Source organism: Phoca vitulina, unplaced genomic scaffold, assembly GCF_004348235.1.
Source record: "Phoca vitulina isolate PV1807 unplaced genomic scaffold, GSC_HSeal_1.0 scaffold48, whole genome shotgun sequence".
Lineage (NCBI taxonomy): Eukaryota > Metazoa > Chordata > Mammalia > Carnivora > Phocidae > Phoca > Phoca vitulina.
In genome coordinates, this window is record NW_022589751.1 from 11,131,388 (window position 1) to 11,156,639 (window position 25,252).

General features: G+C 35.7%; 1 protein-coding gene and 1 pseudogene across 3 annotated transcripts in view; both read right to left on the bottom strand.

Annotated features, from left to right (window-relative positions):
• Window positions 1-25,252, bottom strand: part of HPSE2 (heparanase 2 (inactive)) — a 662,760-nt gene that overhangs the window by 271,210 nt on the left and 366,298 nt on the right. The gene's annotated exons all lie outside the window — the stretch shown is intronic.
• LOC116649613 lies at window positions 3,357-4,012 on the bottom strand (annotated as a pseudogene).

Here is a 25,252-nt window from a genome sequence, read left to right on the forward strand (position 1 = left end):
CAAAATTTGTGGGATACAACCAAAACACTGCTTAGAGAAGAACTGTTAGCTTTAATTCTTTCACATAAAATGAAGAAAGGTTTTATATTATTATTCTAAGCTACAAAAAGAAAAGCAAATAAAATCTAAAGCTAACAGGAAGAGAAAAATAATAAAGAATAGAAATGAATAAAATTGAAAAAATTGGATAAAATCAAACCAAGGCTAGTTCTTTGAAAGAAAATCAATAAAATTGACAAAACTCTCACAAACTGACCAAGAAAATATGGGGAAAGACACCAATTACCAATATTAAGAGTGAAAGAGAATAATTAATATAAACCATATAAACATTAAAAGGATAATAAAATATTATGAACAACTTTGTGTCCATAAACTAAATAATTTACATAATATGGAACTATGCTTTGAAAGACAGAAACTACCAAAATTCACTCAGATAAAGTACATTATAGGAATAGTCACACATCTAGTCAAACATCTAAAGAAATTGATTTCATAATTCAAGACTTTCCAAAAAAGAGACCCAGTTGGTTTCACTCGTCAAATCAATTCTATATCAGTGAACACTTAAGGAAAAAATAATATCAACTCAACACAATATCTACGAGAAAATAGAATAGAACAGTTCTCAACTCATTTTAGTAGACCAGCACTACCCCGATGCCAAAATGAAACAAAAGACATTATAAGAAATTTTAAAAAACATGCTAATGTCCCCTATGAAAATATTTTTTAAATCCCCAAGAAAATATTAACAAATTAAATCCTAAAATATAAATATATAAAAGAAAAACATGATCAAGCAGAGTTTATCCCAATAATGGAAGCCTGATTCAAAATTCAATCAATGTAATTCACTAAATCAACAGACTAACGAAGAAAAATTACATTCATTTCAATAGATACAGATAAAGCTTTTAACAAATTCAAACTCCATTCATGATAAAAACTCTTAGAAAACTATGACAGAAGAGCTCTTCCTTAACTTGATAAAGGTTATCTACAAAATTTTCCAACTCTTAAAGGGAGTTGGGGCTTTTTACTATTCAGCTTTTCACTGCTGAATATGATATTAGCTGTGGGCTTCTTCCTAGTCAGAGTAATTAGGTAAGAAAAAAAGCATTTAAATTAGAAAGGAAGAAGTAAAATTGTCTGTGCTTGCCGACGGCAAGAGCTTAAATGTAGAAATCCTAAGGACTCCACACAAAAAAAGTTACAACTAATAAGCAAATTTAGTAAAGTCTCAGAATACAAAATCAACATACAAAATTCATTTGCATCTCTATACATTAACAACAACCTACTCAAAAAAGAAATTAAGAAAACAATTCCATTTACATTAGCATCAAAAAAATAAGATGCTTAGGAATAAATTTAACCAGGTGAAATACTTGTGCACTGAAAACTGCAAAACAATGATGAAATAAATGTTAAAAGATACAAATAAATGGAAGGACATTCTGTGTTTTTGGACCAGAAGAATTAATATTGTTAAAATGTCCATACTTACCCAAATGATCTATAGATTCAAGGCAATCTCTATCCAAATCCCAATGGAATTTTTTACAGAAATACAAAAACAATCCTAAAATTCATTTGAAACCACAAAAGACTTTAAATAGTCAGAGCACTTTTGAGAAAGAACAAAACTGGAGGTATTACACTTTCTGGTTGCAAAACCACATTACAAAGCTACAATAATTAAAACACTATGTACTGGCATAAAAGCAGAAAGATAGACCATGAACAGAGTAGACAGCCCAAAAACAGGGCCATAAACATATGGTCAACTGATCTTCAACAAGGGTGCCAAGAGGGGTGCCTGGGTGGCTCAATTGGTTAAGTGTCTGTCTTCAGCTCAGGTCATGATTTCAGGGTCCTGGGATTGAGCCCAGCATTGGACCCCCTGATTAGAGGGAAGCCTGCTTCTCCCTCTCCCTCTAGCTTGCACGTACTCTCTCTCTCTCTCAAATAAATAAAACCTTAAAAAAACACAAGGGTGCCAAGAATACACAATGGGGAAAATATTGTCTATTCAATAAATTGTGTTGAGAAAATTGGATATCCATATGCAAAAGAATGAAACTGGACCTTTATCTCACATTATATAGAAAAATCAATTCAAAATGAATTAAAGGTTTAAATGTAAAACCTGAAACGATAAAACTCTTAGAAAAAAGAATAGGACAAATGTTTCTAGATATTGGACTGGGCAATGATCTCTTGGATATGGCATCAAAAGCCCAGGCAACAAAAGCAAAACTAGACAAATGAGATTACATCAAACTAAAAGCTTCTACAAAGCAAAGGAAACACTTAACAAAATGAAAAGGCAACCTACAACGGGAAAAAATATTTTCAGACCATATATCTTATAAAAGGTTAATATCCAAAATATATACGGCACTCTTACAACTCAAGACCAAAACAAAACAAAACAAAAACAAAACCCACAAGTAACTCAATTTAAAAATGGGCAAAGGACTTGAATACACATTTCTCCAAAAAAGACACACAAATGGCCAACAGGTATATGAAAAGGTGTGCAACATCACTAGTCATCAGGGAAATGCATATCAAAACCACAATGAGCCTTGCACAATTCACAGCACTCACCATAGCACATACCCTCCCCAGTGTCTATCACCCAGCCACCCCATCCCTCCCACCCCACCCCCCACTCCAGCAACCGATGGGTTAGCCTGGTGATGGGTATTAAAGAGGGCACGTTCTGCATGGAGCACTGGGTGTTATGCACAAACAATGAATCATGGAACACTACATCAAAAACTAATGATGTAATGTATGGTGATTAACATAACAATAAGAAAACCACAATGAGCTATCACCTCACACCTGTTAGGATAACAATTATCAAAAAACCAAAGAAGTGTTGGTGAAGATGTGGAGAAAAGGAAACCCTTGTGCACTCTTGGTGGTACTGTAAATTGGTGCAGCCACTATGGAAAACAATATGGAAGTTCCTTTAAAAATTAAAAATAGAATTATCATTTGATCTAGCAATCTCACTTTTGGATATATAGTCAAAGGAATTGAAATCTGGGTCTTAAAGAGATATCTGCACTCCCATCTTCATTGCAGCATTATGCACAATAGCCTAGATCTGGAAACAAACCTAAATATTCATCAACAGTTAAATGGACAAAGTAAATGTGGTATATAGGTACAATGGAATATTATTCAGCCTTTAAAAAGAAGGAAATTCTGCCATTGTAAGGCTGAATAATATTCCATTGTATGTATACACCACATTTTCTTTTTTTATTGTTGTTCAGGAAGCATTTTATCATTGCTCCAAGTTTAGGAATTTTCACTGACAGAAAATTAACACTTCAGAAAATTTCCCACATAGCCCTGCTCAGCTTCTGCATCTTGGTTTTCACAGATATATCAGCATATTTCTCTCCAATACGGACAATCATTGCACCCATGCTTGACAGATCAATCTTAACTTCCAATTTTGATACTTGGCCTTTACTTTTAGGAAGCTCTTCAAGACTGTTTTTAATTCAGAAAGAATGGCTTCATCTAAAGGAGATGCAGTGGTTACTTGCAAGGGACTTCTCCACGGTGTATGATCACCATGGTTGAAAAGGCAGAAATAACTCCAGGTATATTGTTCAAGCAACCATTTTCAGCAAGCAAATTGATCAGGCTGGACATGAGGGGAGAGAACCTCTCGTTTGCTGTCATGTCATTTAGTCTTTTCATTTTCACTGTATGCTTTACACAAGGATTCTTAATGGAACCAGCCATTTTGGGTTCCTTCAATATTTGTGCTACTCTCAACAATTCCTTTTCTATTTGTTCCAGTTTATTCTGTTTAGATGCAGCAGAATAAATAAAGTTTATTCTGTTTAGATGCATAGAAACCTTTGATACTATATACCTGAACAGGTGGCCTTATGTGCTTGGCAAACAGCCTGACCACAGATATACTAAAGCAACACATCTGCTGGGAGAGCCCGGAAACTGCTGGGATGGCCATCTTCTTTGGGTGGCTGTAGGTCCATATACTACATTTTCTTTACCCATTCAACCATTGATGGTTGCTAGAACAGATGAACCTGGAGGACATTATGCTAAATGAAATAGACCAGACACAGAAAGACAAATACTACATTATTTCACTTATATGTGCAATCTAAAATAGTCGAACTGAGACAGAGAGTATAATGATGGTTGCCAGGGGTTGTAAGGGGAGATAAATAGGGAAGTGTTGGTCAAAGAGCACAAAGTTTTATTTATGCAAAATAAATAAGTTCTGGAGATCTACTGTATGACATAGGGCCACTTATTAACAATATTGTATACTTAAAATTTTGTAAAGAGGGGAAATCTTATGTTAAGTGTTCTTACCACTGAAAGACAAACAAACAAAAACCTCCCAGAAATCAAGGGGATGGAAAAAACTTTTTGAGATAATAAATAAGATTATGGCATTCATAGTGATGATGGTTTCATGGGTATATACTTATCTTGAAACACATCAAGTTGTATACATTAAGTATCTACAGCTTTTTGTATGTCATTCATACCTCAATAGAGTGGCTTAATAAAATCCCCTGCAAATGTCATACTTAATGGTGAAAGACTGAATGCTATGTTGTTTGCAGTAACAATAAATTAGAAACATCTTAAATGTGCATCAGTGAGAAATTGATAAGTAATTTAAAGACAATGAACTGTATTAGAAGAGATAAATCTCAAAAACATAAGCAGAATAAAAAGTTACAGAATGATATATATTGTCAAAATACACAAATAATATCATATATTCGTTATAGAAATACATTGTATGTATATATAAAATACTGCATATATACATCTATGTGCATTATTATAGTATAAGTAAAATAAAAATGAGGACAAATGTAAGTAAAAAATTCAATTTAGTGGTTACCTATGTGTTGAGATGGAGGGCAGTGGGATTGGAAAGGAACGCTTAGGTGGCTTTAACTATATCTGAGATGTTTTCTTTAAAAAAATAAATAAAAGATGGGTGCCTGGGTGGCACAGTCAGTTAAGTGTCTGCTTTCGGGTCAGGTCATAATCTCAGGGTTCTGGGATCAAGCCCTGCATCGGCCTCCTTGCTCAGTGGGGAGTCTGCTTCTCCCTCTCCCTCTGCCTGCCACTCCCCCTGCTTGTGCTCACTCTCTCTCTCTCTCTGTATCTCTGTCAAATAAATAAATAAAATCTTCAAAAAAATAAAAACAAAAATAAAGATCTGAGGCAAATATGTCCATATGTAAAGACTTCTCAGTCTTACTAAAGTTAGTTATTGGTGGGTAGATGGTATTTATTTCATTATTTTCTATATACTTTTTGTGTAGTTTGTTTTTTCCCTCATAAAAATACTAAAACTAAAAAAAGTTTTAACATACTTGTTTTACTGAAAAACATTGTCTCTAGAGAGGGGCTAAGATAGGTGGTGGCAGAAAAGTAAGGAGAAGGAGACTATTGCTTCTTATCATAAGCAACTCTGGGGGCACCTGGGTGGCTCAGTCGTTAAGCGTCTGCCTTCAGCTTGGGTCGTGATCCCAGGGTCCTGGGATCGAGCCCCGCATCAGCCCCGCATCAAGCCCCTCATCGAGCCCCAGATCAAGCCCCGCATTGGGCTCCCTGCTCCGCGGGAGGCCTGCTTCTCCCTCTCCCACTCCCCCTGCTTGTGTTCCCTCTCTTGCTGTGTCTCTCTCTGTCAAATAAATAAAGAAAATCTTAAAAAAAAATAAGCAACTCTGCACTATTTGATTTGTAATCTTGTTGATTTACAACTACAGTAAAAAGATTTTTATTTGTTTTAATGAAAATGGTCTTATACTGGAAAACTTTGAGGACTTCACAGATTCTGAACTCTTTGATGCCTCGATCTTACTTGTGTTCTTGAGTCTAGCTGCAGTGCCCAGCACACAGAGTGTTGTAAATACATATTTATTGTTTGTTGTATTTCATTTCCTAAAGATTATAGTCCACCCTGATCTGTTTTCTAATCACAAATTTACTCCTTAGGCACATCATTTAACTCTATGGTACTTCAGATTCCTTATTTTTCAGGTGTCAATAATAATACTGGTCTTGCCTACTTCCCAAGGCTATTTTAAATGTCAAATAAGAAAATGGGTATCAATTTCTTATTGAATAAGAAATATAAAGCATATTTGAATTGAAGAAATGTAGGAGATCACTGAAAGACTAGGAAGAATTCTCAAGAGATCATACCATCACATTAACATCCATAGTCCAACCTCTCCCAGAACATGTCAGTAATCATAAAAAAAAAAATCTTACTTCCATATGTGTCTTGGAGCCTCTAAATATGTCTTGTTGTCTGGTGGAGTGGAAGTGGAGGTAGCAGTTGTGATATTTTGGTTAGGGACATTATGTAAATTGGCTTCTTTAGTCATGAAAAATATTCTCTTAGGAAGAAATTTCTTAAGATGCCATGATGACACACTAGCCAGTTTTTTGGCAAAGGTCCTATTGAGCCAGTGATAAATCTTACTGTATGGCAGTAAGAAGTACAACACTTCTTACTTGACTTAAAACCATTCTGGCTTTAGGGCAGACCCAGCTCTCCCATGAGGGAGGGGTGGGGATGCTAAATAATTCAGGGAAGAGAAATGATTATAGAGAGATATGGGGCATCCCTCCAAAGATTGTGATTCTAATGGGGAACAATAAAGAGCTTGTCCAGGGAAGGAGGGAGAGGGTTAAGGAAAAAGGTCACCAAGCACTTGTTGGCACTGATTTAGTCACTTGGGTATTGAGTGTAATCAATGATGAGACATGGTCCTTGCTTTCAAAGAATTTATAGGCTGTGATATAGTGACTTGGATACAACCAGCAGATTATCAACATGGAATAGAATAATGAGGCAGAAACATATGCACTAGTCATGTTGGTCACATACAAAAGCCACACTTTCATATTGTATTATTTTTCTTTTGGATGTGAAGATGGAATGTTGTTGCTAAGCTTAAAGGGTGTAAGACTGTTGAATCACAGACCTGTACCTCTGAAACAAATAATACATTATATGTTAAAAAAAAACAGAAGATAGTAGGAAGGGAAAAATGAAGGGGGGGAAATCAGAGGGGGAGACGAACCATGAGAGACTATGGACTCTGAGAAACAAACTGAGGGTTCTAGAGGGGAGGGGGTGGGGGGATGGGCTAGCCTGGTGATGGGTATTAAAGAGGGCATGTTCTGCACGGAGCACTGGGTGTTATGCACAAACAATGAATCATGGAACACTACATCAAAAACTAATGATGTAATGTATGGTGATTAACATAATAAAATAAAAAATGTAAAATAAAATAAAAACAAACAAACAAAAAGAATGTTCATCACAGTTTTGTTTAATGGCAGAGAGAGAGAGAGAGAGAAAGTGAGAGAGTGAAAGACTGGCTAAATTTCCAATAATAGGAGAAATAAATAAATAAATCCATAGGACAGATTCAATAAATGCACTACAGAAAAATGTTTTTTTGACATAGGAAAATATTAATATTGCTAGGTGAAACATATATTGCAAAACAATAAATATAATACTTTTGTTTTAAAAAAATCACTAAGTAAATATTTATGTGCTTTTAAAGTTTTCTGCCTTGGCTGCAGTTCTGAGCTTTCTGTCTTATTCCAGCCTTAATGGAGATCTTTTAGATTAGAACTAACACCAGGAAATTTTAATCATCTTTTGGGTAAACATATATATACATATATATGTACACATATATTTTAATATTTTTTTACATCTGTATATCCATCCATCCATCCATACATACATACACACACCTATTTTGGTCCTTAATCTCTTCTCTGCCTTCACTGTATGTGTCTGTGTGTACCTATGTGCATGTGTGTACACACACAAAAAAACAGTGAGGATAGAGAAGACATTATAAACCAGAACAGAAAATAATATAATTGAACATTAGTGTCCTGATCAACTTTTACAGTTCTTCTTGGTGAGATATTTAAGAGATAATGTGATATTTAAGAGAAGAATTCCTATCTGCTCCACATATTCCTATCTGCTCCCCAAAGCTAGTGATTAAAGAAAGCAGAAGCTAGAGAGCTACAGCTATGAAACCAACACCACCAACAACCACCCAAACAAAATGCAGCATTATGTTTAAATGATTGTGTCAGGTCTCCCTCCTGCTTCTTGGCACTTGACTATATTATTAATGTGTGTTAGTGTGTGGGAGAAACCTCCTAATTCAGCCACACAATCAGATCAGAACTCTCAAGAGGTTCCCACTCATCCCAACCTCCACTCACCAGTTAATTGCACCTTCCTTTCTTTTAGTCATCATGGCTCTGGCTGGTGAGGTGTGGGCCTGGTCAAGGGAAAAAGCAGCAGGGCAGATGCTGCAATTTTAAGTGAAATCAGGTGTTGCCTTCCCTGAAGTGGGATCTGGAAAATGTCAGTTCTTAAGTAACAGGCATTGGCAGCTGAACAGTCAGTCTTCCCCACCAGGCTCAGCATTCCCCTCCCTTGCAATAAGCTTTCCCTTTTCCTCTTATATCGCCTCAATCTCCTTCGTCTTCTCTTTAGAGGTCATTAAATAAGAATTTCCACTTTGTAGATATTCATCAGACATGATTCTAAGTGTGTTGGGAATGAGAAGGTTTTGATGATAAAATACCGCAAGTGTCAATAAAACACTCCCTAGTGTTATTGGTGACCTGGAGTCCTACCTGTGGAGGAAGTATAAAAGATTTCTTGGCAGAGTGGGAAAGAATGATTGGGTTCTGACTCTTTTCTCCATATGCTGAGAGCTACAGGTAGAAACACAGCACACAAATTTGATAAAGTTAAGGCATTAAATGGAGCTGAGAGAACATTCTTTGGGTTTCCTTTCTTTTTTCTTCTGCTGGGTCAGACTGGGACCATTCCATTACAGAATTGCAATCCAGATGTGCACATGCACACCTGATGTATGATCATCTTTATTGTGTTTGGTTTATTTGCATAATGTGCCTCAGCACATTCTAGGATTGAACTAAGTAACAGTGGGGAAGGTCTGGTAGTCCCATCTTAAATAGGATGTGGCTCCTTTGGAAGATACAGCCTCACACTTACTCAAGGGTACTTGGGTGAAATATGGATTACTATGAGTATGAGGACAGTGCCAGTGATTCTCTAGTCTAGTTGGGGCAAATGAAGTCTGAATGAGGCCCAACAATTCTGAGTTTAGGTGATGACTAATGATCAAAACAGTGAAACAACCTCAGAACTTAAAATACTGAGAGACTAAGCAAGAACTCTAGGGAAAGACCACAGGAGCTCTGGTCAAATCTTAACTAAGAATGCTTCATCACCCCATCACTCTTCACCTAATACTCTCTCTAAGCAATCTGATCCATCCCTATTGCTTTACTCCTACCAATATATAGCTAATATTTTAGTCCCAAATTTAAATCTCTAGTCCAGGGTTCATCTCCTGAACTCCATCCGTACTGGTCATATCAATCATCTCTATTTGAATGGTCCACAGGCATTTCAAATGGTACATGTGAAAAAATAAACTCATCAGCCATCCCAATAATTTTTTTTTATATTCTCTGAATTGATAAGTGATATAATCATTTACCAGTAACTGTGGGAATTATTCCAGGCTCTTCCCTCTCTATCACCTATCACAACCAAAGCTGGTCATTCTAAACCTTTCCCAGATTTTCCCTTCCACAGTCCCTACCACTTCTACACTAATTCAGGCCACCACGTCATTCACCCGAAAAACTGAGAACACAGCCTCCCCATTTAGCACTCTTCAATCCTGTCTCTACACTACAACCCAGAGAGCTTTCTAAAAAGGAGATCTATACATCATCTATGTAGCAATCTTGCCAAACATATTTAAACAGAATCTAACCATAAGGAAACAACCAGACAAATCCAGTTTTAGGTGCATTCTATAAGAAAACTGGTTCAGACTCTTCAAAAATACCATCATAAAAGACAAAATATAATTGAGGAAACTGTTCTAGATTAAGGAAGACTAAAGAAGAAAACTAAATGTAAACATGATTCTTCTTTGCATCTAGGATTGATGAGGATGGGGTGGGAATAGCTACTGTGCACATTATTAAGATAATTAGAGAAAACTAGGATATGAACTTTGTATTAGATGATATTGAATCAATAAATGTCAAGTTTCATAGGTGTTGTAATGGTATTGTGCTTATGCAGGAGAAAGTTCTTATTCCTAGGAGATGCATGCTAAGGTATTTAGGGATGAAATATGATGTCTACAATTTACTCTCAAATGATTCAGCAAAAAATTGCATAGGTAGATGGCTAGGTGATAGAAAGAAAGCAATGTGGCAAAATGTAAACAACTGATGGATCTAAACTTTCAACTTTCCTTCTGGTTTTAAATTTTTCAAAATAAAAGTTGTGGGGAGAAAAAGAGAGAGAGAGGAGACAATCACCACTGCTAAATTGTTCTTCCAGTAGACATTTTCCATGTAATAAAAACAACTTGAATTTCTTAGAGATTAAAAAAAAAATGGTAGGGAGAGGTCATTAAGGTTGAATTACCAAAGCCATGTACTTTCATCTCCAGCACCTCAGGCAGGTTTAATTCCCAAGTAAGCACCATATCACAAGTTAATGCAAGACTTAAAAGCAATATATGGAAGTGGCTAGGTAGTTAGTTCAACAGACAAACTGAATTTAAGCCAGCCATTTTCTTTCACAACAAAAGAATATGAAAACAATTACAAGCAAAATTTCATCGAATCCTCATAATAACCAAATGAGATACTTAAGTTCATTTCAGCAATGAGAAAAAAGGGAAATAAATAAGGGAAAACCTAACTGAATTATGTCCTAGAGTTTTTACAGCTGTCAGACCAATAAAGTGCATTATTATGTGATACTAGAAGTTTGCAAAGAGTAAACATGTTAACATTTTACAAACAGGGTAGTTGAAACCTTGTCTTCTAATAACATTATTAATTTGTTGTTTGTCCCCTATATTATAGTTTTCTTCTGCCTCACAACAAAATAAAACAATTTTTTAAAACTCTCTGTCAAGCCCCAATAAAATCCTTGTTGCATTTTGGATAACAACCTGAAGATTCCTTATGAAGGAGTCCCCATCTCCCTATCTTTTCTCTTCCCTTATCACATTGCCTTTTTACTCCTTATGTTATAGCTACATTTAACTACTTGTATTTCCTTGAGGCATAGGTCCTCTCATGCCACCAACATTTCTTGCTGGGTGGTCTAAATCAAGAGAAAAGTGATGTAGCCCTTCATGCCACAGGTATGCCTAATACAAACATATTAGACACAAAAACACCCAAGACCAAACCTATGCATACAGGAAGTCAAGTTGTCAGGATTCTGCTTCCAGGATGACTACTACGGCAAGTCCCTTATCATCACTGAGCCTCAGTTTGTTCATCTATAAAAGGCAGTGGTTAAATCAGATGATATCCAATGTCCATCTGCTCTCTGCCCTCACTGTCCATGAATCTAAGAAGTGGCCTAGAGAAATCACAAGAGAACGTGTGTGATACATTCTGGTATAGAAGAGGTTTTCCTCTTATAAGAAATCATCTCAAAGAAGTTGTGAAAGTCAAATAAAGGATAAAGTTCCAAGTCACAGTCAAGTTTGATGGACTTCACTGATGATATAACAGAAATCCAACGTGTCATCTTTGAGATTTATATCAAATTACACATGAAAATCTAAATAATAGATTTATTTAGAGTTGGTGAAACAGATGTTAAGTGAGAGATTAATTTTAATTTAATTTTAAGCTGCAGGATGAAATTTAGCTCAATTTTGGTTACTGGGCAGAAAATGGATTCAGGGGGCAGTGAGGAAATGCACTGATATGAAAATAGCCCATGAAGGAGAAAAATTCATTTCTTAGTGTCTCATTTTCCATCATCTGATAGATGCAGAGATAAATCATTGAGAGCTCTGAGGAAGATCAGTGTCTGAAATCACTAACACAGCAATGCCTTGAAATTATTCAATTTATTGAATTATTATTCAATATTTCCCTCTCTCTCTCTTCCAAAAGATAGAGCTCCTTCCACACATTGAAACTGAGACTTGGGTGAGGTGGAATCACTTGTAATAAAGCTGGAGGAAGAAGCACTCCCATATTATTCAACTCACTCAACATGGACAGTAGGTACACAAATGAGGGAAGGGTACTCTTTTCTGTAGTTCCATTATTTTACTGAGGGGAAGACTTCAGTCAATCAGTAATACTAGTGGTAGTACTTCTAGTAGTAATACTAGAAAAACATTTATCTTGAAGTCCAAACCATTGGAGTTAACTTAGAAAGTTTTTACCAAGAAGCTGACATCAAAGGGTAGGGAGTTGCTTGATTTGGAAAAGACTGACTAGATAGCCAAACATTGGTTGCAAGCATGGGGGATCTCCCATAATACTTTTTTTTTCTTTAAGCTGGAACTCTCTGAGCAAGTTTTTTTTTTTTAATTACATAAAATTAAAACTGTTTTCTTTATAAGGACAAAAGTAAGGAAGAGGGAGAGGGAAGGAGGGAGAAACAGTATATGCAGGAAGGCAGATTTAGAAAAGAGGTTCTCAGAACTGTTTACAAAGTACTCAGAAAACAGGTGATACCTTTCTCATAAATTAGAGGCAGAAAACTTAAGAGTTGAGGCAAGTGTGCAAAGAGCTAATATAGGAAATGAAACCATAGTCAAGCACAAAGCATAGAAAATCTCTAGTTCTTAGAAAAAATTGTGTTTATCAATTAGTGCTGGTGATGATTAACAAACAGCTAAATTTTTATTAAGAAGATATTTCATTTGTACTGAAATATTTATTTTTTTTCAGTCTTGCTCCTTGTTATAACTTTTGAGATGTGTAAATAATAGTAATTGGTGGGAAATCATAGAAGCATTGTTACAATTGTGTTTCTTATGTAAATAAAAAATACATATATTTTTTTAATAAAAAAATATTTTTAACTAAAGCATACATCAACAGGATTTTTGTTTTAGAACTTTCACCCCAGCTGTGACACAGAAGATGGATTGGGGACTGGAGAGTGGGTTAGGGGTAGGGATAGAAATAGAATATAGGAGATTATTACAATACTATAGATAAGAGCTAGACTTTGATCGTTTAGATAGAGAAGATGAAAGAAAAACATAAGATAAATATATGTTTTCAACAGGAAAGGACTTGTGAGTAAAAATACATTAGACAAATCTTAAAATAGAGAAAAATTCTGGGAAAATGTTTTCAGGTCTTTATTCAAATGTTACTTTTTCAGTGAAGCCTTCTGTAGCAGAAACCAAAAAATGTCATGATCACCACACCATTTCCTTTCTCTGGGCAAACAGGAAGGCATTTCTTAGCTTCCCTTGTATTATAGTTAAGGGTGGGAACACATGACTTAGTTTTGCAAATGAGAACATGAGTAGAAGTAATGTGTTACTTCCAGGCCAAGGCACCTACCTCTGGTGCTCTCTCTGTCATCTGTCTCTTCCCTTAGAAACTATATGTCAATGTGGTAGCATCAAAATATGGAGGAAGCATCAAAATACGGAGGAAGCCTAGAATCCTGAATTGCTGGATGGAGTAAGGAATCGCCTATATCAGACTTCCTCTGAGCAGAAACTAAACTTTTGTTGGGCTAAACCACTGATATTTAGATTTATTACTATAGCAAAGCATAGCCTATTTTGATTAATATACCTTCCCTGGCCACCCTATCTAAAATTTCCTGTCCCCCTCCCCACACAAAAACCCAAACACACACACACACACACACACACACACACACACACACACACTTCCCATCCTTCTTTCTTGCTCTTTTAGCACCTGTCACTCTGTAATTTATAATGCATTTTATGTATTTATCTTTTTTATTATCTCTCTTTCCCAGTAGAATGCCTTCCATGAGGGCTGGGTGTGTTTATGTGTGTTTGCTTCATTGTTATAACCTCAGTGATACAGTGCTTGGAACACGGTAGCCACTCAAGAGATATTTGTTGGATGAATGAATAGAAAGGTAAGTTCAGTCCTGTTTGGAAAACAGTGAAACTTTTGAATAGAGAGGTATTAAGATGCATTTGTGAATCAAGTCTGAGAGACCCATCCATAGAAACATACTTGGAATACATCAGCATAGTTGGAGGGTTCATAGTTGAAGTCATAGAAATGAGTTCCTTCAGAGATGAGTGTTGCAGGTTGGGTTTTTCAAGAGCAAAAGCTGAGACAAAGTCTGGGTGTTTATTAAGGATCAATACCTTTCAAAGAAAGGGAAGTTAGTGGACTGGACAGATGAAGAAGTTAAAACTGCAATGCAAGCTGAAAATACCTCAGCCAACCTGATGGGGAGCTCTGAAGCAAATACTGACTGTCAGAGTTGTCCTGCATCAGACCAAAATGTCTGGGCCTTATACCCCCACTTCATTCAGTCACTAATGTCGACTGGCCCGAGAAGGGCTGACCTTGAGTGAGGAGAATCCGAAAGGAGCCAACAGCTGACCTCACTCCCCAAAGCCAGGTGGTAATACTTCTTTGAAGGGAAATCTGAGCACTATATCTCCATATCTACCACAAATGAAAAAAGAAGAAAAGGCTAATGGTTGGGGTTGCCAGATTTAACAAATACGAATACAAATAATGCTATTTCATTAATACAAACCTGTCCCATGTAGTATTTGGGACATATTTATGCTAAAAATTATTTGCTGTTTATTTGAAGTTCAAATTTAGCAGGGTGTCCTATATTTTATCTGGCAATTCTACTAAGGACTGACTCTTAGAGTAAAGCCACAGTTGTCAGGAGAGAAGTAAGTGGAATTGTCATGAAGAGATAAGAGGAAGTCACAGAATGATCCAAGAACAAAAATGAAGTAATAGTAATGAGATCTAAGGAAGGAGGTGATTTTTTAAAATAATAAGATGATGACAGAATACAGAACCTCGAAAAGTGGAGAAGATAGATAAAGGAAGATAAAGACTGAAAATTATTTCAGTGACTTAGAGACTAGGGATAATAGAGCTTCAAAAAAGAATGGATTCCAGTGCCAAATGACACAGAAAAGCAGAACACAGCTAAAATATTTGGGGGGGTGGGGGAACCGCAGACTATGAGGTATGTCAAATTAGATGTGGGAGGGCATGTCTTGCCACAAGGTGGCACTCATAGTTCCTCTTTTTTGGAGTTTCTATCAATAAACAGTCTGCAAATTTTTATTGTCATAGAACAAAGAATATCTTAAGTTTCACAACTTTACATGTTGTATCATTTTCCCACAGCTTGTTATTGTTTTCCCTTTAGAATACGAAGATATAGTGAATAGTGAATATTGGAATTGACTGGCAGGGTGTGCGGGGGAGGGGGGGGCAGGCATTAGAACCTGGTGGAGGGAGCAAATGTAATGTTATCGCAGATCCTCAGTACAAAGCATTAACAGAAAGTTGTTGGATTTGGTTATCAGATAATGACTGAGCTTCAAGAAAACGAATACTGTTAGAAATGGAAACCAGACTGTCTGGTGTTGAGGACTGACAGTGTGCTGTGAAAGTAGACAGACTATGTGTTTAGCACATCTGCTGTGAAAGATAGGAGGGTAGCCAGGGCGACTTTTTTAAAGGAACTCCTTCTCAAATATGGGTTTGTTTGCCTTATTCATAAGTTTCATATATTTTATCAAAATATCTGTTAAATGGCAGTTGGCCTCACACCACACACAACACAAATGCATTTGTGTTGCAGAGATACTTCTACTTAACTAAATAACTCCATTAGACCCCCAATATTACAGCACTTACATCTTTTCAAAATAATTTCATATCTATTTCTCATATTATATTGCTCATAGAGTGAATATTTGAATAGAGACCTAGAGAGACCACAAGATTTGCCTCACATTGCACAGCTAGAGAGAAACAGAGCCATGGACCAGTTTTCTGATGCCTAATTCCATACCCCTTCTACTGAATTACTCTTTTTGTCACTTGATTTCTAGTTCAAGTTTTCCACTTATCTAATTTTATTTTTTCTGGCATGCATAAAATGAAAATGGCTCTTTGAAATTACCCTGTCTTGACTAGTTTCCATGCTATCTCAGGTATGTAATAGTTAAAACTTACCTTTCTCCACCATAGTATGGGGGAAAATATGCTCATTATCATCTCTGCTTTTTACAAAACTAAGTATAACCCTGAGTTGAACATAAAAGAACTTATAAATTAATGTACCACTGAAGAGGTAAAACCCTATGCCTGTTGTTTTGGGTGTATAAGGATTTCTGCTAAACTACAGTTCCACCACACAATCCAGACAGTTTTCTTTCCAGCCAATAAGTCCAGTCATTCGCTATTTCTTTTTGTCTTTTTTTATCATCAAGGTAAAAACATTATCAGTGTCTATATTTATGTAAAAATCTGTTTTGATCCCTTTAAACATAAAGAAGAGTGAAATGAAGACAATTTTAGCTTTGTTTCTCCCATTCACCTCCTCCAGTCCAAACAGAAAAAAGGGTAGAGGGGCTTCTATAGCTAATTCACCAATAATTTCATATAAGCCATACAAAAGAAAACTTCAAACTTGTTTTGTGGCTAGGCCTCCATGGGGGAACAGCCTTCTTACTGAGTTGGAAAGAATAAAGAGTATTTTTGAACTTACAAGTGTCTGAAAACATCATGTCTGCAAAGTGCGGTTGGCATTTTTATGTATTTAAAAGAGTCTAATGAAGCCCAGCTCCTTACAAATTCTGACAAAAAAATGAAGAATGGGACATGGTTCCTGCCACCCAGGGGTCAGAGTGGTGGTTATTGCTCCAACCAATTGTACAAAGGAGACCTGTCATTTATAGATAGGTCCACAGTCTTGCATTTGCAAGAACACCATGAAGACTGGCCCTTACCCAAGAATTTACTCAGAGAGACATTTAATATGGAGTAAATACAGCCTCAAAGAGAACAGCTTTGAAGAAGGGCTTTGAAAAGGTCAGAAGAAGATGAAATGAGGAATGTTGTTACTTCATGCCTTTATTAAACAAATGCTTGCCTTAGCTCTTCTCCAGCACGTCTCAAAATGTGGCAAAGTAATAATGACATGCCCACTTCATAGACAAAAAAAAAATGACTTGGAATATGAAATTTGTCATTAGGATGGGCCCTCAGGCCAATGGATTGTTCTCAAAGTGTGGGAATGCCCTATTTCTACTAGCCTGGAGTCCCCTGCTCTCTCAGGGATATATCTACTGTTTCATGAACACTCCAGGAGAGTTTGGATTTCAGACATTCTCCCCTGTCATACCAGTTAAGTCTGGAAACTATTCTCCCTAATCCTTATATCATGTCCTAGTTCCTTGGGGCTTTCCTATAGGTAGAAAGTAACCAATCACTGCTACCATTATAGCAGGCAGCACCTCAGGTGTTAACTCTTTTGGAGTCATGGACACAATCTAGTATAAAATCAGTGAAATCTAGTGGTGTTGAATAAATTTTGTAGTTATACATAGCATCACTCCACTCCCTGCAATTGATTTTTCTGCTGCTATTCATCTCTAGTCTTTCTACATATAAATGCATTCATCCATTTGACAAATATTACTGAACACCTGCTATGTACCAGGTATTGTTCTAGACAATGTTTACAGCAGCCTAAGACAGACTAAGTTCCTGCTTTCAAGGACCTATATTCTAAATAGGAAAGGGAGAGTTGACAGGTAATAAATAAATAGGGAAAATCAGGTAGTGGGAAATCCCATGAAGACCAGAAATCAAGTTAATGTAATTGAGACTGGGTGGAGAATGACTTTTGTTTGAGTACTCAGAAACTCTGCCCTGAGGTGAGAGCCAAGGCCAACCATACCCAGATGTGGGAGGAGACTGTTGCAGGCAGAGAAAATGGCAAGTATAAAAGTTTTGAGACAGAACAACCTTGAAATGTTTGAGGAACAAAAGAGAGCCAAGGTTGTTAAATGCTAATGAAAGGTAGTGGGAGGTAGTGCATGAGTTCTGAGAGATCCAAGAGGCACACTGGGACTGCTAAATCATGAAGTGATACATGGGAGATCTCAAAAACTGTGAGGTGCTGTTTTTATAAAAAACTCCTAAATATTTTAGTGTGTTTTTCCTAAGATCAAGGACAATTGTGAAAGTACAATTATCAAAATCAAGAAAATTTCACTAACATATCCAATAATTTTCAAAATCAGAAAATAACATTGATATAATATTATTAACTAATTTATAGACCTTACTTAATTTTTGTTAATGGTCCCAAAAACGTTCTTTATAGAAATTTGTTTTCATCCGACCCAGGATCACACATTTTATTTTATTTTCATGCCTCTTTAGTCTCCTTTAATCTGGAACTGTTCCTCATTCTTTCTCTGTCTTTCATGACATTGATATTTTTTAAAAGTGCCACCATTCGTTTCACAGTATGACCTTAAATTTAGGTTTGTCTGATGTTTCCTTGAGATTAGATTCAGGTTATGCAGGTTATGAAGTTTATCTTTTTTACTGTAGTATATCAGGAAGTACCCAACATCAGTTTGTTCCATTACTAATATGCAAGGGGGTGGGATGAAAAAAGCATTTTAGCTAGGGAGAGATCAGTGTATGTTTATGCTTTAGATGGTAGCAAAAATACAATGTCAATTATAAAAATAGAAGTATAATGTAGACAAATTCTGAATTAAATGCAAATGCAAGAAGGCTTGCTCAAACCCTGAATATAGGGCTTTAGGAAAACCTCCAGAGTCTCTAAAACATTAAAGAAGAAAGAGATGGAAAACAGAATGTGAGTTATTAATAAGGACAAAGGTATATTAGCAAACTTCCAACAAATAAAAATAACTGTGATTTTGAATATAAATCTATACAGTTTAAATAAAATAAACTAAATATTTAGGTAAATAAATAAGTTGTTTTTACATAGGCAATGTGAAAAGGAGTTGTTGAGCATTTATGAAACTGAAATGAGTGCACACCCAGTGGCAATCGCAAGGGTTTCCACTGTAGTGTAGCTTCCCTTCGATCATGGTGTAGTGTAGTGTATTTTATTTACCATAAATACTAGCAAAAAGCAAACAAGAAAGGTGTGGTTTGAAATGTTGTCACAAGGAATAATGGAGAAGAGAAAGACCAGCAAATCCAGAGCCTGTATAGAAAATAAAAGGAATGAGAGTGGGTAGAGATTGAGCAAGAAATTCCATAACGTGAATTTAACTAGACCACTGGATCATAAGGGCCTTGGGGGCATGGAGTATGGTCATTCTCCAGGTTTAGTTTTCTTTATCAATGTCTGTCTTAAAATACGGTATCCAGAAATCAAATTCTGTATATGACCTAGCACATAAAACAGGACTGCTACTTCCCTTTTTCTTTCTATACCTCTATTAGTGCTGAAGTTACAATCAAACCTAATCTGTAGAATTTTAGAGATGAAGAAGAACCAAGACTGTCATTTAGTTCATTTTCAAATGAGAAAAAATAAGTGATTAGAGTGAACTGACTTGCCAAATGTTACCAAACAGTGACACTACTAGAGAGCAGACAGTTCAGGCTTGGAGCCCCAAAATGCTGGTAAAAGACTCATTAACACATCACTATCAATACAACACCAATTATTTTTCAAATAAGTAGACTGCCATGTGGCTGTTGTATGACATGTAGTTTGTATCCCTAATTCTCATGCTTCAGAAAAGATGTTGCATACATCCAAATTTGCCTTTAAAGAATCTTTATTTTTAAAAAGCTTGATTATGGAAATTTTCAGATGTATACAAAGTAAATAAAATATAATGAATCCCCACGTACCTATAACCTAGCTTTAATATTTTCAAAATTCTGCCATTCTTTTTCTTTATTGTAGTAAAATACACATGACATAAAAATTACCATTTTAACCATATTTAGGTGTACAGGTCAGTGGCCTTCAGTACATTCACATGTTCTGTCTGCCATTCTTACATAAGCTAAATCTCTACCCACTCCCCACCTATCCCTCCCTGATTATGAGAATCTCACTTTTTAAATCAGATATCTAATACCTCAATTTTCATCCAAATTCACATGTGACTTTTTTGCTCTAATCCTCAGTTCTCTCTTCATGAGTGTCATAATACCTCTCTTTCAAAGTTGCTGTGAAGTTTAAAGGATGCACTGTAATATCACATAACAGGCACTTAGTAACCGTTAGTTCATTCACCCACCCATTCATATGGTATGACTGTTCCCAAAGAAGCTGTGCTGATAACGCAGTGGATTCCATTTCACTGATGTGATGACTCTCATTTTATTTGTATTTTCTTGACATTTCTTCATTGTTCTTTTGTACCTTATCTAGGTGGGACCTATAAACCTAATTAAGTTTCCAATATAATGGTCTTTGTAGAAAAGTAATTAAGTTCTTTATATCTTAATGATCATATTTAATTATAACAATAATAAAACAAGCTCTGGTAGCCTAAGTGAGGAATTTCTCAACTTACTGCAGCCCCTTATTCTAGGGTATTGGTGGGCAAATCAAAAACACCCTTGACTTCTCTTTAATGGATGAGTTAGTATGGAGGGCATAGGAAAGTGCTGATTCCCCTCTTTCTCGGTCACTGCTCTGACTAGACTCTCTGGTCTCTGACAGATTCTTCTTAGCTTCACTTTTTCCTTCTGTGTGCTAAATGGGGAGATATTCTAAGACCTATTCCTCAGTCTTGAGTTCTTTTACAAGTTCCAATAGATAATTCATTTATATGGTTTCAGTCTACATCTATGAGCTGCTATAAAATCAACATCTTTAGCCAGCAGTTCTCTGACCCAAGAATCTTATGAACTCATCAACATCCCCCCAAACTATTTTTCCCTCCCAGAAATCCTCTGTTTCTACTGATGGGACCATCAGCCTCTTGGTCATCCTGTCTAAAACTAGAGCCTCATCCTTAACTTTTTAAATCCCGTATCCCCTATACCCAATTCAACTCCAAAGAAGAGTGATTCTTCCTTAGAAGTATCTCTTTTATTTGCTCCACACTTTTCCCAACTCCACTAATTGGGCACATTACAATTTCACAACCTAATTAATGCAACAGCTCATGTGGTCAATCATATATAATTTCTAGCATATAATGCTTAATCAAGAAATCAGAATTCTGAACTCTTCTAGAAATTAAGTGAGAGTCAAGCAGTCCTTCAACTAACACTTGGGGAAGCTTAAAAACACATAAATCCTTTTTTTGAGCCAGAAAAAACAAAGTTTTCTTTATTGGTAAAGCATTTTATTTTATAACTAGGACTGAATAATGCAAACATCTGATAATCTTCAGAGAAATCACACCAACAAAATCTGAGTGCAATCTGGGCCCTCTCATACAGCTCACATTTCCCTAATTTTATAGTCTTTATATAAAAACTTATATTCCCATTATTATATTTAGAAAGCCCTTCAAAGGTGCCATAAAGTTCCAGTCTTGATAATCTCCAATTAGTGTCCTAGCTACATGGCTCTGAAGTTCCAGTTTACTAGTTTAACATGCAAGCTAGAGTTTATCTTAACTGAGAACATTTCATCTCTAATGACTGGTTTCCATTCCAAGCCCCCAGCTATACAAAACAGCTAACTTTCAAATTTTAGTTTTCCGCTTAGTTTTTCTTTTTGCATTTTAGTATAATACAGATATCTACCTTCCCAGGTGACTCTTCTATCAAAGAATAGAAGAATAGATTGACACTCACTCCAGTGTTCTGGGGCTCAAAGTTTTGACAATATGCATGCACAGGTACATTTACAAATATATCTACTATGGTTGCATTTGTTTAGTAAAATCTTAGACATAACCTTAATGTCTATTCATAAGTGGGTAGGAGAGTGGGTGAGTGTATAGAAAAAACGAAATTGCCATGAGTTGTTAATTGCTAAAATTGAATGATGGGTTCATTATACAATCCTCTCTGGTTTCTTTGCATATGTTTAAAATTTTTTCCATAAATTTAAATAATTAAGTTACATATCTGCTATGAATATGATGTAACACTAGAAACAATTAACATTGATCAATCTGTACTCACAGAAATAGGGCTATGGTATGTGCTAAGTGAAAAAGAGCAAGTTAATAAACAGTAAGTACAGTATGGCTCCATTTTGAGATCTTGAAAGCTCTCTGTGCATTTATGGGTATATATATTTGCATATCCACAGATAAAGGTCTGGACAGAGACCCACCATACTGACAGCTAACCCTGGGAATTAGATGGGATAGAAGTGGATGATCATATCTTACTTTATATATTGCAGTAAGGTTTGAACTTTTACCAGCATCTGCGAATATAAAAAATAAAGAAAATAATAATATTAACATCTAAAATCTTTATTGCTGTGGGGACCTGGAGACATATTCTTGGGAGTACTGAATACTAAGAATACTAAGGTATATGACTATACTTCAAAGCATGTTACATACTGAAGGTAAAATCCATTTATCTGACCTATTCTCTCAAGGCATTGACTTTAATTAAGTTCTTTTCCTACTAACCTTATCTGGGACTGCCTTCTGTTACTTCCTGGCAAGGTTTTACTTAATTCTTTGATCTTGCCTTGTTATAGGCAGAACAGATGGAGGAAAACCATAAAAGATTTTCTTGCCCTTTAGTTAGGTCCAAATTCATAATTTTCTTCAAAATACTGATTGAAGTAAATTTATGTTTCCATGGCAACCAGTAGCTACTAACTCTCAGCTTGGCCCAAAAATACTCCTACTACTTCCCTATTTTTACTAAGGGATCTGTACCTATCCCTGATTTTGTACCTACTAATTCTTATAACCTTCAGGTACTATTTTCCCTGGCTTTTACTACCTCCCCATCCATGTCTGGGTCCTATGCCTTCCTCTATCATAGCACTTGTCATATTATACTAAAATTGTTTACTAATCTGCCTCCCCTGTAAGACTGTAAGATGGCTGCAACCAGGAGTGGATCCAGGTTTTGTGGGACCTGAAACTAGTATAACATAGGGAGCTTTCTTCAAGAATATAAATCATAAATACAAAATTATGTATAAATGTATATTTTTTTAAATGAAAAAAGAAATCACAACAGATGATTGAAGCTTTAGAGATCAAAATCTCTCTCTTCTGAAACTTCTTTAGACAGTTTACTAGAAAAGCTTCAATAGAAACACATCCTGATTGCAGCCTGTCTTTCCTGTTGCATTACAAGCACTCACAAAGGTCTGTGCAAGTGATGCATACCAAAGTCTAAGCTTCATTAGCTTTACCATAAACCTATGTCTGCTTCTTCATTGCTGAATTCTCAGCAATTCTGAATCAGCCTAATGACTTATATATAATCAGTCTTCAAAATATAGTTGTGTTACATGAGAGCAAGCATGGATGGATTAATCCTCCTTTTACCAAATCCCTGATACAAACCTTTCAATGGCCTCTCATTACTCTTGATTAAAGACTACTGCATAATCTAGCCCTTGCTTTCCTCTCCAACTCCTCTCTTCTTTATATACCCAGCTACACTAACCTTCTCTCCTAGCCTCAGGACCCGTCAATAGGCAGTTCTCTCTGTCTAGACCCCTCATCTTATCCTGTACCTCACTTCAAATGCTACTTTGTTAGGGAAGACTTTCAGCGTAGGTTAAATCTCCCAATTATCTCACTCATGGTATTCTCTACTTTTTCAAAACATTCTTCACAATTTCAATTGCAGAGTTGTGTAAAAAAGTTTAATATCTATTTTGCTACTGGAATGCAAACTTTATGAAGATAGGGGTCACAGTATTTTATTTATTTTGTCCCAGTTTAACACAATGCTGTGTACAGAGTAGGTGCTCAAAAATATTTGTAGAATTAATGAAGAAATGAATGAGAATGAATGCCTAAGAGGATACAACTCTTAGTATATATTGAAGGAAATGAAGTGTCTAAGTTCAAAGATACCCACTCACCAAAGGGAACAATGAAAATTGTGTAATAGCTAATATTTATTGCTTGCTCTATGCTAGATTTTGCAGTAGACTCTTTAAATGTAGTTGTCTCATTTGATCTTCAGAACAACGTTATAAGCAACTAGATACTAGAATCAGCTTGTTAATTTCCACAAAAAATCCTGCTGGATTTTGATTTGAATTGCATTCACTTGACAGATCACTCTAGAGATCAGATTGACAATTTAACAATAATGAGTACCATAAGCCATGAACACAGCAAGTATCTCAATTTATTCAGGTATTCTTTGATCTATTTTATCTCTGTTTTATAGTTTTCAGCATGCAGATCTTACACATATTATGTTAGAGTTATACCTAATTATTACATGGTTTGGGGTGCTGCTGTAAATAATACTATTTTTAAAATTTTCAATTGCCAATTGTTCATTGTTGAGATATAGAAATACAGTTTTTTTTAAGTTAAACTTGTATTCTGAAATCTTGTCAAACACACTTATCAGTTCTAGTGGTATTTTTGTGGATTCTTTGGAATTTTCTATACAATCATGTTCTCTGTAAATACAGACAATTTTACTTATTCTTTTTCAATCTGGATGCTTTTTATTTATTTTCCTTGCTTACTGCTCTGTTGAATAGAAGTGGTTAAAATGAATATCCTTGTTTTGTTCTTTCTTCAAGGGGAAAACATTTAGTCTTCCACCTCTAATCATTAGTGTTTTTTGCACACGTTCTTTATCAGGTTGAGGAAATTCTCTTATATTCCTATTTTGCTGGAATTTTCATCATTAATGATGTTGAATTTTGTTGAATGCTTTTTCTGCATCTATTGAGATAATCATATAGTCCTTCTTTTCTTTTTTAACTTTACTTCTAGTACAGTTAACAAACAATATTATAATGGTTTCAGGAGTACAATATAGTGATTCAACAATTCTATACATTACTTAGTGCTCATCTTCATAAGTGTACTCTTAGTCTCCATCACCTATTTCACCCACCCCTCCACCCACCTCCCCTCTGGTAATCAACAGCTTGTTCTCTATAGTTAAGAGTCTGTTTTTTGGTTTGTGTCTTTTTTTCCTTAAATTCCACATATGAACTAAATCATATGGTATTTGTCTTTCTCTGTCTGACATATTTCACTTAGCATTAGACTCTCTAGATCTATCCATGTTGTTGCAAATGACAAGGTTTCATTCTTTTTATGGTGGAGTAATATTCCATTGTGTATATATATTACATCTTCTTTATCCATTCATCTGTTGATGGATACTTGGGCTGCTTCCATAA